This window comes from Polyodon spathula, chromosome 23, assembly GCF_017654505.1.
Source record: "Polyodon spathula isolate WHYD16114869_AA chromosome 23, ASM1765450v1, whole genome shotgun sequence".
Lineage (NCBI taxonomy): Eukaryota > Metazoa > Chordata > Actinopteri > Acipenseriformes > Polyodontidae > Polyodon > Polyodon spathula.
In genome coordinates, this window is record NC_054556.1 from 23,456,296 (window position 1) to 23,476,841 (window position 20,546).

Below are 20,546 nucleotides of genomic sequence, written 5' to 3' on the forward strand. Positions count from 1 at the left end.
AGACTGCATGCATTCACACATACACACATGCAGATACATACACGCAAGCATGCATGTACACTTGAGCAAGGCAGTAAAAGAAACACTGTATAAACATGATATATATATATATATATATATATATATATATATATATATATATATATATATATATATCAAGAATTGCAGTGTAACTGAAAATGCGATCCATGATCTCTATAATACATGGTATCTGCAGTAAAATACACTAGAAATGCAATTTTTAAAGCAGCAATTGAGGCAGCAATTTAACTGTTATAATCCGCAATAACAGTTCAGGGATCTTACAATCCTTTTGAAGCGCAATTATGTGAAGACCACTAGAAACGATTGATTTTAACTGTAAGAAACAACTTAGGTGCCCTTAGGAGGCGCCTTTAAATTTGCAATCAGACTATATTGAAAGCTTTAAAATATTAATGAACAGATTCACTAAGCTTTTGCTTCTGTACACACCACTTTTCTTTTTCTAAAAGGAACAAAACTTCATAGACAACCAAAAAATGTGTAAAAACCTGTACGAAACAAATGAGGGGAGCCCAAGGGAAAGCTTAAATCTGCCCGTTTGTTCAGAATAAAAATTGTGTGCTGAAATATTGCTTGACACACTGCACAGCAGCTCATTCCCATGCAGATCCAAGCACAGAATACATTTTACTTTTGTGAAGACAGGCCTGAAAACAATTGTAATGAGATCTTGCAGGGAGGTCAGGAGGGTAATTGGCTAATCTGTTTCTGATAAACTCCCTTCTGCACAGTCATTGAGCCTCGCAAGGTATTGACAACAAACAGGAGAGGGGATCAGTACACCCACTCAGACCACACCGACTGTCCCAGGATGAGTCATTACTCTTCTTCTTTCTCCATAGACAGTAGCTTCTTCTATGCAGGTGCTTCCCAGTGGTGCCCAGATGTCCTCTGCGGCTGTTGGAATGTGTTACCAGTTAATTAGCTGAATGAACACAATATGACAATACCTTACCACAAGCTCAAAATAGCAGTTCACATATAGTAAAAACAAATGAAATATGAAAGAAAAGCCCATATCAGGACCTTTGGTATCTTATTAATATTAGGCTACGTTATAGTTTTTAGATGGTTTGGGAAAGTGTGAATAGGCTTTGTGAACTCTTCAGTGTTTCAGGTGCTGAGTTTTAATTTATGGTTGAAATCCCAATATGCATGTACCTTACCTTACTGCTGATATATATGTAATGTTAAGGAATAACTAGCATGTTAATATCTGGTGCCCATTTTCAGAGACACATTACCTGGAGAGCAGGATCATTTTTAAATCAAGGATGTTTATAAAGTAAACCATGACTCACAGGCTGATCTTTATTGTTAATTCTAACAAGCTGCACCCATTTAATCCCACTTATTCGTTTGGCCCCTATCTTTCTCTTTCCCTTTCTACTTCTTACCTTCCTTTGCTTTTGCGCTCTCCCTTTCTCTTTCTTCCTTTCCTCCCCTCGCTCCTCCCCTCCTCCTCTCTCCCCCCCCCCTCTCTCTCTCTCTCTCTCTCTCTCTCTCTCTCTCTCTCTCTCTCTCTATCTAGTTAAACATGCTTGGCAGGCCTCCCCTTGCTTCTCTAATGATGACAGCAGTTCATTAACGTACAGTAGACATGAGACACAGAGTTTAACTTTGGCTTTTCCTCTGAAACAGCTCCATTTTTCAGCCCTGTGGCAGTGAATCAGTTTCCAACAGCATGCAACTACAGCGCCAGGCGAGAGCAGACAATTGCTGAACAGGCTTCCATTAACACTCAGCCTTCCAGCTCTGGGATCTAGAGAGGAGCCTGCACTATGGCCTAGTGACTGAGCTGAGGAACAGTAAACTGTGTGTGCAGTGATACAGCTGAGGTGGCTTACTGGTTAGAACTGTGGAATGGGAGCCAGCATACTAAAGTGGTAAGGCTGAACTGAGACAGAGTGGCCTATGGGTAAGAGCCAAGAATTGGAAGTCAGTGTGGCGCAGTGATTCAAACTCAGGGACAGTGTAGTTTAATAGTTAGGGTTCAGAGCTCTTAAACAAACATATAAGTATAGCAGTTAGATTCAAGGCAGGCTGTTAAGTGAAAATTGGATAATATTGGATCATCTCTCTACTCCACTAGCACAATAGAGAGGGAGACTACAGAGGTAACTATAACCAAGGTATCTTATTAGTATAACACAATTGTAAAATGTTCAGTTCAGTTTGCAGTCTTTCTTTTCACTTACTATTTTTAACTGCCACAAAGCTTAACTTCCTGCATTATAAGGGATAGCATCCTGCCTGCTGTCCATAGGAAACTGTGTGGGGGTCAAGAGGGGTCCTATACCTGTGACAATGTGAAAAACAGTGACAGACTTTGAAGAATGTTCTTATGCTGATTTGAGAAAAGAACACGTTTTTCAAACCTTGGCTATTATTAATATTATTATGGCTATTATGCAAATGAAAAAAAAAGCATGGCAATATTGAAATGAGAATGTTAAATAAAGAGATGAGAAAGTTTTGTGAAAGCACCGCTGCAGCGTTCCTCCTCCACCCTTGCTCGTCAAGCCAGGGCCTCTCTGTTGCCCGCACTTGATTGCTCCAGCCTGGCAGGGAATCGCATTCCCTCCCTGAGAAGTGCTAACTTGGACAGTGGGAGGAATTTCTTGTGGTTTATCCAGAGAGCTGCTCCATCTGTGTAAACTGGAGCCTGCCAGGCTGTAGAATCTTCAATCCACAGACACTGTACTTAACCCTTTAGCACCGCGGCCAAAGAGACTAGAGACTGTTAGAGTCAAACACCTAACATTCACTCTTTTATCCAGCTGGTTAAAGGGGGTTGTGGGAAAGGATTTAGCACCTGCAGATGTAATATGAGGGCCTAGCAGGTAAGCCAACATTACTATGCTGTTGTTGCTTTCAAGTAAAAAACTATTTGCTACTGAATATTAAAAAAATAGCAAAAACAACTTAGCGCATACAGGAGTCTCTAGTTTTGAATGCATTTTTCATGTTTAACAGCTCACATTGGAATCAAAGCTTTGTAAAACTGCCCATTCCATTACTTTAATTGACTGATTTTATTCCTTATTGGCTGCTGAAGCATGAGCTGATATTTTTTTTTACCTGCCTGCGCTTTACAAGGCTTTTGCCCTGCGCTGATTCAGCCTACTGTGCTTTCACCAGGGTGTTCCGCAGTGAATTTTTAAACAGGAGCCTAGTCAGTGTGTCCCATTGGGTTTTGCCCAATAAAGAAACGTGCCACAGTGCCTGTGAATTGCTTAACAGATGAGTGGCAATAAGGTCTCGATGAACAGGCTGTCAGTTTGCTTTACCGACTGTCTATCCTGATTTGTGCAAGCTCAGCCTACAGCCTCCAGCACTTTGTTTGTACAAGCCAGACACTGAAAACAGAGCTACGGAGACTGTCTTGCTACTAGAGGGGCAGAAAACATTGAACATTATATAAGAACGCCACAACGATCCATAACCAGCCATGTGAAAAGCAAGGGCACCTCAGCTGCAGTGGAAGTGAATACATGGCAACAAGACACTGCTTAAAGATGTAGCTTGGCTGCATTTTAGTAATACTGTTCATCAAAATTGCAGCGTTGCTGTTTGTGCCAGTGAAAAGTTTGCCCCTGTTTCTGCAACTTGGAACAGTAAAATCAATGCATACAGGTTTCTTGATTTCTTGCTATTGTAATTTTAAGAACCAGTGCAGGTACATGTGGGAAGGTGCCCAGAATTGCAGACTATATTAGTCCATCAGTTAACTGACTGACAGGCAGGCAGGCAGGCAGGCAGACAGATTAACATAACATGATCAGCACACAAACACATTACTTAGGGAGAAGCTTTCATTTAGCAAAATATATTTCAAAGTGGATTCTTTGTATATTGCAGGATAGCCAAGAGAATAAGAATTGTAGGACCTGCTTTAGCTTTACCTCACCTTCAGGGTGACTTGTTGTACAAGCTTCTGGCTTTTTCTGCTCTTCCCATTACATCAGTTTTCCCACATGAGGTTCTTCTGCTTGTTTTATATGGATACCTCCCACTGCCCGCTGCAGTTCAAGGCGCTCCCTAATGACTGTAATGCCCAACTGATCTTTACCTGCAGCAGGGGAGCTGCCAGCAGAGTGATCTATTGCAGCCCTTATTGCCTCTCCACTCCCATTCCCTTAAGCTCCTCTCTGGATTGATGGCTGCAGTCACTGACCACTTCTGCCCACGTCTCTTTAAGTGTGCAATACTGCAGAATTACGAAGTGAATTGTAGTTGCTAAGTAGGAGATGGTATGTGTTTTTGTATATTGTCTGCCTCATGTGAAAGAATAATGCCTGAGGGCACACTTCAGGTCTCAAGCTGGGATTAAAAATACACATATTTGCAATAAATGGCAAATGTGGAGCAATATATAGTCTGATTGAATTAACACATCTAAAGGTGTATGCATTCAATGCTAATAAACAAAATACTATTCCACAATTGCTCCATTTATTGGTTTATTGCATGAATGTATTTGAGTTAATTAACAGTGGGTCAGGGTTTTGACCTATTGAAGATAGTAATGTGCTACCAAATACTGTGTTATAGATGTTCCTGGTAATCAGTATATTGCCAAAGCTATTAGCTACATGTTTTTAAAATCCAGACATGTGGATCATGCTTGAGAGACATAGCATTTTGCTGGGTTTTTTCCGTCTTAGAAATAGTGGTAAGTACACACAGAAATACAAATGAATGCATACATATATACACACATGCATACATGCATGTAACAGAACCGGAAAACCTCACACACTGCAAACAACTCTTAATGAGTATGCAAAAGAACCAGGCCTGTCTGCGTGTGTAGTTCTGGAGCTTTTAACCTCATCTCGTCTCAACGAAAGGGGTCAGACCCGCAACAGCAGTGCATCACACAACATGTTGCATACTGTACGTAATGTAAACATAAATAGAGTGGGGCTATGATTGATATCTGGCACAGATGGATAATTAAATGCCCATCTATTGTTCTCGGATGCTCAGATGTAAAAACCTAACCCTGTCGTACAAATGATGTGAGGTGAATGGTAGGTTGAAAGGTAGAGACAGCACCCTTTCATCACAGCTGAGCTCCTCCGGGCCTGTCTCTTAAAGAAAGAATCCTCCCTAAAAGATTTATACCGGGTGAGTCACTGAGCTGTCACTGGCAAACAAACCCCAACCTTCCATGTTTATGACTTGAGTTGAGACTTGAGACTTGAGTTGGCTGTGCGCCCAGCTCCGTGGCTCTGTTGTCTAAATCTATTCAAAACTACCACCACACGCAGTTAACCCTTTGAGGGGGGTGAGGATGGGAGTGCTTGTATATATTACCCGGTTTCAAGCTTAATGAACCCAAATCAGTTCACATTGTAACACCTATATTTGAAGCAGCGGGAGGGAGCCACTACAGTGCAGGTGAGTATGGTGAGGGTGTATATGGGATGATCTGATCAACATTTACCCAGCCAGTATTTTATAGCACTAGGGAATCATTACCCTGGATTGCACCAACCACTCTGCGGGGTTATTCCAGGATTACCACTAAAAGTAAGAGATTGGTGCAATCCAGAGGGATTTCCCTTTTCTGTAAAATACTCTGGCTGGGGTTTATCCTGGTGGCTTATATGTTGATCAAATAAAAACCCTATGTTACAGTAACTTAACTGCAGCTGCAATGATAATTCCTGTTTATGAGTTCAATAGACCCCCACAGTGTCCTTTGAAAACCTCACTGCAAAATGATCTGTGACATCACGATCCTAAAGCAAGCCCATATCATTTCTAGGATAAATATAGAATGAAGTAGTAGTGTGTAATAGGGTCTACTTTAAAAGATACGACACAGAATGACAGCTGAACTGCTGTAGGCAATAAAACACAGATTCATTGAAAGGCCAGTGGTTTGTACACCACCAGCTGCATGAAATAAACTTTTCTTTAATGCTGATGGTTTAAGGGTTTCTTTTCCATGTGTTTCTATGAAATATTGTAGCCTCCAAAAGCTTCTGCTTGAGTCGCCATGCTTTTCCCTAGTCCGAAGCTAGGACATCAGACAGCAAATATTTACCCTGTGATGATCTCACTGTTTGCAGGGTGGATGGCTGGCTTGAGTGCAAACAACAGGCAGACCTCATGACAGCTTCCCTGCAGGTAACAGGAGCTTTCCATTCACTCAGATCCCCCAGCCCGGGAACCCCTGCATCGATGCCGGGTTTTCGAGCTCTGAGATGCCAGTGTTTATTCTCGACTATAGGTCCTGAAGTTAATTGAGTTGCTGTGATAAGTTTTGGCCATGTGTAGCGTCTTGGTGAGAAAAGTTAACGGATAGATAAGAGATGCACAAGCTGAGACAAGACTGGGAGCTGAAGTGACTCAGTTTGAAAATCAAGCAGAGCTCTCATCACAGAGGGGGAGGAGTGAAGTCATTTAACTCTGTTTACACTGTTAAAGCTAAAACATAAGAACATGTTCTGAATAGCACTAAAACAAGTTTTTAGAGAAGATATCAATTTTAACAAGCCACCTACAATCTTTTAATATGGGATTTAATACAAGAGGAATGTATGGATCAAAAGTAAGACAGCTTAACCTGTGCTGAACAAGGGATTCAAGACTCTTATCTGAACTCTCCATCCTCAGTTCTCCAGCACTGTCACCCTGCCACTTAATAATGTTTGCTAAATTAAGATATTTTTAGATCTACAGTACAATGCAATACCATTTTCCAGAAAAAAAACTCACCACAGCACTTACTGTAATGGACTCTATGCTTTAACCATATTTCCTTACTGCTACAACTCCCTTCATTCCCAGTCCTCCAGATTCCGGCTTCCCACACCTTAGTGGTCAGTAACACACTGCTCCAATTTGCAAAGAATAACAATGTAAAAAAGTAAATACAAGGCTCTGATTTGACAGCTGGGGAGAGGGAGAGAGAAGGAAAGGAGGCAGATTGAGAGACAGAGAAGGAGAGAGAGAGGGAGAGAGAGAGAGAGAGAGAGAGAGAGAGAGAGAGAGAGAGAGAGAGAGAGAGAGAGAGAGAGAGAGAGCGCTGCACATTGGCTGCCGGCAGGGTAGGGATAACATGGAGATTTCCACTCACTTTGAAATCGCTAGATCTAAGGGCCCCTGGCCAGGGAGAGATGCCCTACCTTTCCCTCACTGGAGAATCTAGGACTCAACATCCAAGTGAAACCACAATCTCTTGCACATTAGTGTTAGAGCTTTACCCATTAATCAGCCCCCTCCCCCTTCTGTCTCTCTCCTTCTCCCTGCTTTCCAGCTCCTTGCATGTCTGCTTTCTCTCGATGTTAAGGGACAAGCTACAACTTGTAAATCAAACAGTAGGTTTGCCAAATCCTTCGCAAGTTGTCAGGAGTCTAAGGGACAGGGCGGTGCTGTGGCCAGGTTCCCAGTATTCAGAACTGGAAACCAGCCCATCGCTGCACTGAGTTATTGCTAGAGCAGGTTTTGGGAAGCCTCACTAGATTACACCAGGGTTTATAGAAAGGGGTAGGTTTTTCTGTGGGCACCATTTTGGATCACCTGCCAACCAACTCACTCGTTCGCATTCAGCTGAATACAAGCATACAGATCCTAGTCAGAGAAAAACTTGTTGGCTCATATTACAATCACATCAGAAACACATTGTGCTGGGTTTAAAAAAAAAAAAAAAAGTGGACATTTTTTTAAGTACCTGCACTGATGGTTTTAATTTATGAGGAAAACTTGCATAATTTAACTATGGCTTGTGTTTTTGCTTTGATAAAAAAAAATTTAAAAACAGTACAGTATGTGCCATGGTAAATAGAAAGTGAAATTCTGGTGAAGTCAAGAACTATTTTCTAAAAGCATGGTAAAAAATAACTGCATGCTTTGAGAAGCAATGTAGATATATGGGAAAGCATGCAGAACCATAATGAAGTGCAAGATAACTGCGTGGGGAAGAATAGTAAGAGCAGAAAATAATATGTGTTAAAGTCATACAGTAGCACTGTCACTCTGCACCTTAACAATGATCAACAGTCTAAACGCTCAATTCACAGCTCTCTGGTGCTACCACCCTCCACGGTGCACAGCACACATGTCTGAGAGCCCATTTTAAATAAACAGAAGGAAAGATTTCTTTTGATGGGGGGGGTCTCTCATAATACATATTTCTGTGGCTTTCAATAAATAAATAAATAAATCCAGCAATACAGTGCAGCCCAGTAAAGTATTTTTCTGACGTGCTGTGAAATCTTACATTTCTATATAAGCTTTAAGGACCAACATACTCTGTTGCTTGGGTGTCAAACACACGGGTCATGCTTTTGAGCTGAACAGACAAGACAACGTGATCCAACTTACCACAGAGTTACAGCACGCCTTCCTGAACTCAGCATTCAGCTTACAATTTACTATCCCTCACATCACATGGGTACTGGGGCCTCACGGACCAGATCTAAACTATGAATTCAGCATATCCCTAATACAGTGGTCCAGATTTGTTTCCTCATGCAACATTCAACTCTTTGAACTCAAATTTGGGTGCTGACAGTAACATATTTTATTGCATGAAATGTATGTGAGATTCATTAAATCTTTCAGACTGCAGCCTAGCACTTACTGTGCTACACATTCGAACCACTGAGCTACTCAAACCCACTGCCTTCCAGACTGCAGCCCAGCAGTCTAACTACTGAGCTACTCAAATCCACTGCCTTCCACACTGCAGCCCAGCACTCTAACCACTGAGCAACTCAAACGCACTACTTTCCACACTTTCCATACATACTGTATATCTTTATCCAAACTGCTATAAGAGCTGGCTCCCTGTGTGAAAATGTGATCTGGATTTATTATGCAGGCAGCTGTCAGCCATCATCTTGGCTGGCGAGAATCAGGTGAGGCCCCCGGGGCGACAGTTAAACTGCACAAGGCTGAAGAGAACGCGGGTGGCTTTGTGAGTGCCTGACAGAAAAAGCTCAAGTGTGTTATACTGATCAACGATCATTATACTAGGCCTTGTCTCTGTCAAATCACAAGCCTCCCAAGACTGTGCTCTCGGCAGATGACATGTTTTCCTTTTCTGTTGCCTTCAAGTTTAAAGAAAAAGGGAAACAAAAAGATCTCCAAGACAGACCCTAAGTTTTTTTCTTTCTTTCTCTTCACTACATGCCCTGAGCAATTTAAGAAAGCAGCATATTAAAATCTCACTGTGTTTCCTTTTAAAATAGTGCTGAGTTCAAGATTATTTTGTTTTTAACTGAACTTTTTTTTTTTTTCAAACTCTGGGGCACGCCTTGATCAAATGCAGTGCCATACTTACCATGCTAACTTAAGGGCAATTAAAGAGCTTTCCCGTCACAGGTAACTTTGGATTGGAGTGGTGGAAATAACTCATTCTTTTCTGTTTTAAATCATGTTTTGTACTTTTTAAAGATGCTGCCTGACAGGCAAGGGGACTGGACTGTTCTGTTTAATTCAAGAGCAGTTTACTCCTACTGAGTAAAATAGCTTAACATGGAAAACACTGTCATTTTGCAGAAGTTTTTACACAATTTCATTATACATTGTCTGTCTTTTTACACTTTGCCTATTACCATCTGCCAGCTATTGAGCAAGACAGCTCAACAATTCTCAGGATTCCCAATGAGGAATAACACATAGATTTTATCATCCACTATTAGGTAAAAAACAACGCTGATTATTATTATTATTTATTATTATTATTATTATTATTATTATTATTATTAGTAGTAGTAGTAGTATAATAAATAATAATAATAATAATAATAATAATAATAATAATAATAATAATAATAATAATAATAATAATAATAATAATAATAATAATAATATAGTATATTGCTCATATATCCTCACATAGTCTGTTTATATCCAGCCAGTCATAACTCTATCCTTACAGTCACACTGCAATGTTTACACAAGGGTAATCCTTAAATAATGATTTCAGTTTAGGAGGTACAGAACAGCTAAGTGGTTCTCGCTGTTCACGTGCGCTGTTGTTGTTTTATTTCCACTGACAGCTCTTAGCAGTGTACAGATAACAGCCCTAAGCAATAGAACCAGACACAGGAGGGAGGGTTATTGGTACATGCCATTTCTGACTGGTCTGGGCACTATTTCCCTAGACTTTCAACAAATAACAAACAAAATGTAACCGTCTCCTTTGAGCAGGGTCAGTGACAGAGAACATAAGAACATAAGAACATAAGAAAGTTTACAAACGAGAGGAGGCCATTCGGCCCATCTTGCTCTTTTGGTTGTTAGTAGCTTATTGATCCCAAAATCTCATCAAGCAGCTTCTTGAAGGATCCCAGGGTGTCAGCTTCAACAACATTACTGAGGAGTTGATTCCAGACCCTCACAATTCTCTGTGTAAATAAGTGTCTCCTATTTTCTGTTCTGAATGCCCCTTTTTCTAAACTCCATTTGTGACCCCTGGTCCTTGTTTCTTTTTTCAGGCTGAAAAAGTCCCTTGGGTCGACACTGTCAATACCTTTTAGAATTTTGAATGCTTGAATTAGGTCGCCACGTAGTCTTCTTTGTTCAAGACTGAACAGATTCAATTCTTTTAGCCTGTTTGCATATGACATGCCTTTTAAGCCCGGAATAATTCTGGTCGCTCTTCTTTGCACTCTTTCTAGAGCAGCAATATCTTTTTTATAGCGAGGTGACCAGAACTGAACACAATATTCAAGATGAGGTCTTACTAGTGCATGTACAGTTTTAACATTACTTCCCTTGATTTAAATTCAACACTTTTCACAATGTATCCGAGCATCTTGTTAGCCTTTTTTATAGCTTCCCCACATTGTCTAGATGAAGACATTTCTGAGTCAACAAAAACTCCTAGGTCTTTTTCATAGATTCCTTCTCCAATTTCAATATCTCCCATATGATATTTATAATGTACATTTTTATTTCCTGCATGCAGTACCTTACACTTTTCTCTATTAAATGTCATTTGCCATGTGTCTGCCCAATTTTGAATCTTGTCTAGATCATTTTGAATGACCTTTGCTGCTGCAACAGTGTTTGCCACTCCTCCTACTTTTGTGTCGTCTGCAAATTTAACAAGTTTGCTTACTATACCAGAATCTAAATCATTAATGTAGATTAGGAATAGCAGAGGAGCTAATACAGAGGTGGGGTGTGTAAAATGTGCAGTGACATCACCCTGAGCAACAGTTGTACGTACTGTTCAGCTGATGGCTATGGCAGTTATAGAATGCAGATGTTGATAATACAAAGCTTAAGAATAATGTGCACTGAATTTGTATCAGTATGTAGGTGGCAATAATAAAAGTTCTCTAAAGCTTAAACAAAATGTAACATTGCCCAAGGTGCATTTGCACTGTAATTTTGCAGCTCTGCATTTCCCATGCTTTGCCGTGCGCTTTTGCTACTCTTTTCTTGTGGTACACTGCAGTCATTTTAAAATGTAGTGTCTGATGTGTTTGTTGTTCATGATCTTTGCTGCCATAATTCGATTCATCACACTATTTTACTCCTGACAATCACAAGCATGTCCAGAATGTACCGGCATTGTATTTAATTCACTGATTCAATGAAGTGCACTGCTGCACTGAAGTTTCAGGCAATGCATCCTTTCTCTAACAGCACTTTGTCTTTCAGACAGCTCAGTCTAGTCTAGTGTACTTCGGATCTTGACGCAACAAGGATTTAGCCATGACTTAGCCAGCTCCAGCAGATTCTAACATGGTTATCTTTACACAATCAAAGCCAAGCACAACTTTTTTTAACTACACCTATTCATACTTTCAGTGCGTAAGGTGAAATTGTAAGATATAATCAAAGGCATTATAAAGAATAAGAAAGCATGACCAATCATGATTAAACATGTAGTATTGATTTTTTTATTTTTGTAGTGAGGCGACCAGAACAGTTTTATAGGGGAAGGAAACTAGAACATTGATGCACATACTGTAGTTATAACTTCCCTAGACTTGTATTCCACACTTATGGCAAAACTAAGATTCTGTTTTCCTTTTAATTTGCCTCATCATGTTATGGTTTAGAATCTTCCCATCCTATTTAAATCACATTCATAGGAGACACACACACACTTACATATATATATTATATATATATATATATATATATATATATATATATATATATATATATATATATATATATATATATATATATCAAAAGAGCCAACTTCCCAACGTTTCAGTATGTTTAACATACCTTTGTCAAGGGAAAGTGTGTTTAAAAACAAACAGTGGATGAAACAATCTTTTATCCCTATTTTGTGTCCTGACTTAAATAGTATTCATACAGTATAATTAGAACTTATATATAGTTGTTTTTGTATTTGATAAGGGTGTGATGAAATGTTCTGTTCTTCCATATTACTGGTATATGACAATGACCTGAAATCTTGAAATGCTGTTGATCTATGATCCTTAGTAACCTGCTCGACAGAGAAGCAGTATCATGACACCACCAGAAAAACAAAATAAAACAGGAAGCATAAATTATAATTCCCCTCAGCATAAATTATAAAAAAAATAATACCTTCATTGACATTTAATGGAGCATTATAATAAGGAATGGCCCAGCTTATAGATCTGTTTTGAATGGATTCCAAATCCATCCTGCTGCATGATTGCTGCTAACGGCCACTTTGAAGGGTCTGACCGCGGGGGTTAATGTGAACTGAAAGTGCAGTACCTAAGCCCGGTCTCGTTGAGGTTAAAACTCGGGAGCTGAAATTGAAATAGGCTCCAGCCCAAAATACAAATGTGGAAGGAACTTGAGAGGAAGATGTCACTGGGAGTTAAAGTGTGTTTTGGTTGAAGTTCCTCTTTAGGGAAGGCTGCTGCAGATTTATTTTTCATTTTTAGATTTCTCAAACCGGGCCCAAGCCAGATGTCTTAAAAAGAAATTGCCCTGTGAGACTGACAGACTCATCCTTGCCCCCTGGAGCAAACCCCCCCTCCCCCATCCGTCCCGTCACCCTCCCTGTCCCTTTTATTCAAGGGAAAGACTAAGACAAGTCTTCCAGTCATCTTTACTGGAAGATCACACAAGCACTTACTTTTCATGCTGTTCTTGCATGACATATTTAAAGAGGAAGCCTCTGTTTGGATTGTGTCCCCTCTGGATGATTGTGCATATTGTTATTCATCTTGTTTTTCACACAGCTTCTTGTGTTTTTACTTATGTGGCCCATAGCTGTTTTCTGCCATGGATGAAACAGTCTTGCTCCATCATACCAAAAACACCAATGGAAAATTATGTTGATGTGCAGCTGTTTGTGGTCACTGCTATAATACCTAAAAAAAACCCGCTTAAATCAGAGAGTGACATCAGTTCTCAAAGAACCATGATGTAACTAATTTATAACATTGCTATCAACACTTTAGAAAGTATCCAGCTTTGGCCAAATGTTTTGCATCACCTAGAATTTTAGGATTGAAACATAATAAAAATAAACTATATGAACATAATTTAGATATTTTATTTAACATAATGTAATCAAAAAAACTACAAAGTGATATTGGAAGTCTACCAGAAACCATAATACTGGTACAGTATTTCATGTTAGACTTAAAATTTTTTGTCAGATTTTCGTAAATGTATAAAAAACGGCATAAATATTATCAAATTCAATGTGTTAACTCAACATTATTAATCAGGTTTCATTCAACTTTACGAAGTAAAATGAGTTAATTCTAAGCTGTAGATACAGCTGTCTGAAACAAGCTCTGCTCATCTCAGCTGATTTTCTGGCCAGTGGTTTCCCACTCCAAGCACTTTGCCAACTATAAGAATTTGTAATGGTTTCATATATCTGCCCATAGTCAGCCAGGCCCCTCTCCATAGTTTTGTTCATGGTTTGGCCGTTGACACGACATGGTGACCAATACAATCAGAAGAAATGAAATGGTCACCTTTGTTCTGTCCATGGGACATGCATCATAAACTTTGTCCATGATGACATGATAACAGATATCACATTCCATTTTGATAAGATTTGCTCTAATGCAAAGCTTTATGAAGACATGCAAGCTGCACAGACACCTGGCCATTACGCTGTTGTTCAAATCCCCAAATCTATACTAACCTTATCACTGTCCCTAGAGCTTGCAGGCTGCGCGGAGTCACTAAAGAAAACAGCGGGAAATGTATGCGCAATTTTGTTTTAAATAGGACTCCCTCAATCAAGAGCCTTTTCCAATCTTTCAATAGAAACATGACGCAGCCTCCATAAATACGATATCAGGGGGGATACTGGGACTTTATTGATTGAGAAAGAAACAGCTCAGCTGCCATTATTGTGATCAGGATTATTACTGTTAGGTGTGTTTTGTAAAGATTTGATAGGCTTTACTATTGGAATTGCAATGGGCCTCAATGAACTGAAGAGTCAAGGCTTATGAGTTTTATTTTGTCAATACCAAAATGATTTTGAGCCACTTCATAAATAAGCCCAAATTGTCATCTTTAGATCTGATGGCAAGCTCATAACAGCTCATACAATGGCCTTCTAACACCCAGCTGTAGGATCTTGGGTTGATGCTTCAGTTTGGACTATGAAGGCCCCTCTCATGATTTGTTGGATTCTCCAAGTTTCTTTTAGTATTACTGCATGTTCCACCACTAAAGCACTTTAAAGTTATGGGTGGCATAATTTTCCCAAAGCTCTTTGCATTAAAACAAACCACTGCATGCTATAGGCCCATGTGTGCCACTGCAGCTTGTTACTGACTGAGAAACAGGTGGAAACACAACCACTCGATATGCTGAGTATCCAGGCAGACAGTCTGTGTAGACTGGGAGTTAGGCATCACGCCAGCCAAAGAGAGGCAGGAGCTTTTTCCCACAGAAATCTTACTCTTTTTTTTCTGTTCCAAAACGGAAGTAGGTGGTTAGAAATCCGGGCAGAGCCTGGATTGCAATTTTAACTATTATTATTATTATTATTATTATGAGTTTTACTATTATTATTCCAAATGTTGTTTTTTCTCCACTTCATCCAGTACTGACTGTTTTAAGTTTTATTTTTCCCACATCACCAGCTCTCAAAAATGCATTTCAACAGTTTTTTGTTTTATGGGGGTTTTTTTTGTGAGAAGCAATTTGGCAACTAAAGGGAATAGGTCATGATTTTTTTTTATTTTTTTTGTAAGCTCATTCATTACTCAATAGCTAAAAACCTTTAGTATTAGAAACACTTTCTTAAAACTAACACATTTAATCATAATTATGTTAAGCTCTACCATGGCTTGTACACATAAAATCATCTCTTTAACCCTTTAAAAAATATACAACTTCAAAATATTTTGGGGGGTACGGGGGGAACGGCAGCCTCCTGTTCTTCAAGAGAACCGAAGTGCATAAAAAAAAATAAAAAAAGTTATTTGGTTTAACAGTTTATTTAAATAGTGAAGCTGATTGAATTCCACAGTTGCAGTAGTGGTTCAAAGCTAGTTTCAGGAGTTAACGGGTTAATGCAGATCAAGCCAGGCGATCTCTAGCTGGGAAGCTCAAGAGGGAGTGAAACAGAGAGTGGGAGAGAGAGAGGGAGAAGGGCTATCCATGATCCAGTTCCGGTAGGACGAGTACAAGAAAATGATTGAGACCCATTTCAGAGAGAGAGAGCAGGGCATGGGTTTTGGGAGGCACAGCAGGGCTAGTGGCTTGAGGAGCCAGCTGGCTACCTAGATTTGCCTGCTTGATTTCAGCTGCAGTTGGCGGTCATTGAAAACACTTCTGTGTGGGTGGGAGGTGTCCCTGTGAATACTTCAGAACGCACTGTGATGTTGCAATCATTTTAGAAACAGAGGGAAAGATTCTCAGTGTTTTTTTTTTTTTTTAAATTATCATTAACAGCATGAAAAATAACAATTTTAACACCACTTAAAGTTTTAAAATTCAGAGGAGACCATGAGCAAGCCTCTGAAATGACACACCTGGATGTTTTTTACCCCCCAAATATTGGGGTTGCATATTTGCCTGCAGAAAGAGTGCACATTTTTTTATCCCATTTTTTTTCATCAGAAAGTAATAGAACTACATCATAAAACTAGCAAGGAACAACTTCTGCCTTGTTTCAATCTTTTACTGGGATCAACTGAAAGCAATCTGAAATCAATCTTGTATGTTTCCTTTGGCAACAGTGACAGTACAAGTCTATAATACGGACTGAGAAAATGTATTAAGCCTAGTCACTCTGATAGAGGAAGTGACATAACAAATAGCTGAGTACAGTGTATGTGTTTAACGAAGCTGAACTACATGTGTATTATGTCACTGTTCGACATACTGATTGTGCACTAATTGCCCATAGAGTGGTCCAGTGTTTGATTGAATTTGCATATGTGATTTATTATCTAAAGTATATATATATATATATATATATATATATATATATATATATATATATATATATATATATATATATATATATATATAGTCATTTTCCTCTTTAAATTAAAAAAAATGCAATGACAACCAGCATGAAAGCAGGATCCTATATGAACAGAACCACAGTGGGCTCATTTTTTCTTTCTGTTATCATTTTTGAAATGCTGCAGATTTTAGAAAGCCAGCTGTTAACAACTTTTGAGGCACCAATAGATGCAGTGACACAGATGAGAAAATGAGCGACCCTCCAACAGTCCGGTTTTCATCTTGGTAAACCCCTCAATCCTGCCAAGCAGGACCTCTGGAATAAGCTGATGACTGTTGAATAAAAAGAGCCTTGCAGTGGCTGGCAGAATCTGGCTTAATCAAACAGGGTCATTCCTATTCACTGTAGAATCCATTTCTGTTTGATCTACGTGGATTCTGCAAATTAAAGATGGCACTGTTTGGTGATATTTCATGGCGGGATTTCCCATCTACAGTGCGTGCATTTGTCTGTTGTCCTTAACTTGCCTATTACGTTCAGAATTTAAGTACATCTGTTATGTTTTGGGTCATATTGACCCGATGCAATTTCAGACTAATTTAATTTAAACAGCCTTAGATTGATTAAATGTTTTTATTTGCAAAGGTGTTACTCTTTTCTGCTTTTTTAGTCCAGGAGCTGTGATAAAACTTGTTTGACTGCCAACCTGGGAGCTCCTCATTTTGGAGTGTCTTTACCAGTGAGATGCTGTTGCAATACTGACAGAAAATTAGGCTCTGCCTTGTAGATGTATATTGTTTGTTTTTTTGTTCATAAATATCTCCAGACAGACATTTCCAGAAATAATAATACAAATATAATAATAATAAAATAACAAATGAAAGAAGTTTGTTTTATTCTTGCACACAAATCTCCATAGATAAAGGGGTCACAGTGACCTGAAACATCTTATTTGTACACATGTACCTGTTCTAAAAAAAATAAACATCTCAAAGGTTCTGTTTTCTGTGTATAAGTTCATGACCCCAACTTTGGAAAAATCATAAAATATTATACAGAAAATGAGAAGAAAAATAGCATTTAAGCTAATTGGAAATTAGAGTCGAGTCAATTAGACCCAAAACCTAATAGGAGGGTTAAGCACTGATTGTCTGCCTTATAATTGATTTCAGCAAGGGAGCTGTCTTGGTGGGACACAGTTGTTGGGAAAGGGTACTGAAGTTTATCTATCTTGCTCAGTTAAGAGTGTGAAGTATAGCTTTGTCTGGTGGTTATAGCTGAGGGACTGGCAGCAGTATAGCTTAACGGTCAGAATAGAGGACTGGGAGACAGTGAAGCTAATTGATTAGAGCGAGGGGACTAGGAGGAAGTGTGGTTTTGTTGTTATTTTGCAATGTCACCTAGTCCTAGATTGAAAACATGGAAACAAATGTGAGTTTGGTCAGAACCTAGGGGCTGCAGTGTGAGAAGTGAAGACAGTGGCTCTGAAGAGGGGGGCCCTGTCATGGTTTTAGTAGTTCAGGCTGCCTGTTACTTTAAATCACCAAAGTTGCGTCGTTTTTTTTTTTTTTTACACCAAGTTCAACACGGTCTCAGAGGGGGAAACATATATAGACACACACACACACAGACAGACACACACACACACACACACACACACACACACACACACACACACACTCACACACACGCACACTGCAGCAAAGATGGCCCAGCTGAGAAAACAGTACTGTCAAAAACAGCCCTGAGAAAATGAAAGAAAAGCGAACAAAAATTGCTTTGGGTGGATTTTCACCGTGAACATCTGGAGTGGAAGGGGGTGGAGGGGAGTGGGGAGTTGGGGCAAGAGTGTGTTGTTAAACCAGTTTTTTTTTAAATGCACAGCTGTTGGAAGTTAAGCCTTTGAGCAGAGCACAGGGTTGTGGAGCTGCTAAACTTCCCTTCTGCCAGTGGCTTAGGCCCGTGGAAACAAACTGCAACATGCATGCTTCATCCTGAGGGCCCTGTGAGGACAAGAACTGCTGTGTCATACCTGAGGAGAGTAAAATCCTTATATACCACATATGCCTCCAGTCCTGAATTTATTTATTTTTTGCTCTTATGTCAACTCATGTGTACTGATTGGTTTACAGCCATATAATGTATTATATGTGCAAAATACTAAATCGGAAAGAAAGCCAGACAGGCAGACCAATAGATGATAGACAGACATAGATAGATAGATAGATAGATAGATAGATAGATAGATAGATAGATAGATAGATAGATAGATAGATAGATAGATAGATAAATAGATAGATAGTTAGATAGATAGATAGATAGATAGATATTTTTAAATAAAGATATTAAATGGGAACTGTACTCAAAATAACAAGGCTCTCTAAATGAGTCTCACTGAGCCAGTTTTGTCAAGCTTTTGGCCAGTATTTCAATTTATGTGTCAGCTTTCTGGGTCAGCTGGAAATTCCAGCCATCACCATATTGGAACCTATCTGGAGCCGCTGTTACGTCAGTTTGTTGACAGCCGCCCATACCAGTCAACGCCGGCAGGGTGAATTATGTCGGAATGCAAAGCGTTCGGGTGCAAAAATAACAAAAGGAAAAACAGTAACAAAAAGTATTTTTGTGTGCCTAAGCCTTTACACCAACAAAGTGCGGCCATTGCAAAACAATGGCTACATAATATAAGAAAGGGACATCTGCTCAATAGTATACTGTGTGTGACTGTAGAGCGAATCAACTACAGGACGGCACACAAAGCACAACGGAACAGAGCTCCAATACATTCAATGTTAACTTGTTTTAATGGTTTTTATATGATAGACTGCTCAAGTGGAGACTGAAAATACGCCAAAAGCTTCTATTGAAATGATTATATACTCATTTGCATTACAGTTCCCCTTTAATAATGTGGTGTATGTTTATGCAGTCCATCTTCTTTAGGACAACCACTTTTAAAGAGAGGGCTGGACACAAATGAATTCCCGGTAAACCTATTTGAAAACATTATTAGGCTGCCTGAGATCTGAGTAATTGGTCCAGTGGCCTAACCGCCCCGTCAAGAGCTAAACATTCAGCCTGAGTGCATAGAGACTGTACAGATCCAGACTGGAGGGGGGGCTGTATTGACTGCTTGGAGGGGTTAGATTATTAAAGCATTTCTGTTAATAGCAGAAAGCATATCAAATAGCAGCAGAGTGGCTTAAGGCTTAGATTCGGCAGTCAAGGAAGCAGTGAATAGGAGACAGTGTGACTTGAGCTGAGGGGCTGCTAGGCAGTGTGGCCTAAGGGTTAAAGATGAAGGACCAGGAGGAATGTGGTCTAGTTATTAGAGATGACGGACTCCCCGATCCCTTCTGTTCACACCACCACCACCTGTGAAATCCACAACAAGACTTGTGAGATTGATACAAACAACCTGCTCCTTAACCTCCCAACCTCTGACCTCTGACTCTGTCTCCGCCAGCAGTCAGGTGCGGAAAGCCAGAATGCTCTACACTTTAGGAATGAGGGAAATTCCACTGTGGGAAAACCCTACCTCACCCAGAATGAAGGCGAATGAGTGGAGGCTGACTTAAATAGCAAGCATTTATTATTATTATTATTATTATTATTATTATTATTATTATTATTATTATTATTATTATTATTATTATTATTATATTTATGGTAACACTTTAAAAATAAGTGTCTTTAATTACTGTGTGTTTATATAGTAGTTACTTAGTAAACACATTTGTGCTATACATAATTACAATGTTATTTTGCATAGTTACACTGTACTTAATGTGTAAATAATTTTGAACAATATATGTAAGTACACAATTGTATGAGAAAAGGGTTAGGGTTAGGCGGTAGGGTTAGGTTTTTAGGTTAGAACAGTTAGTAACTATGCATAATAGCATTATAATTATGTGTAAGTGCACATGTATCTACTAAGTAGCTACTATATAAATACAGAGTAATTAGAGCCCTTTAATGTAAAGTTTAATCTATTATTTAAAGATGCAGTGCCCCATGATGTGGGCTTGTCTGTCAGAATAGCTTACTAGCCTTCATCAGCCTGTACGTTATTTTAAATATGGTAGAACAGACAGAGGTTACAATAGACTTTGTT

At 39.3% G+C, this 20,546-nt stretch overlaps 1 long non-coding RNA gene across 1 annotated transcript; it reads right to left on the reverse strand.

Moving 5' to 3' along the window:
• Positions 1-265: 265 nt before the first annotated feature.
• Positions 266-6,985, reverse strand: LOC121298496. Its single transcript, XR_005947284.1, has 3 exons — positions 6,790-6,985; positions 2,244-2,344; positions 266-942 (listed from the first exon to the last, which is right to left on the reverse strand). It is a non-coding gene; the product is annotated as an uncharacterized LOC121298496 (long non-coding RNA).
• Positions 6,986-20,546: the final 13,561 nt, after the last annotated feature.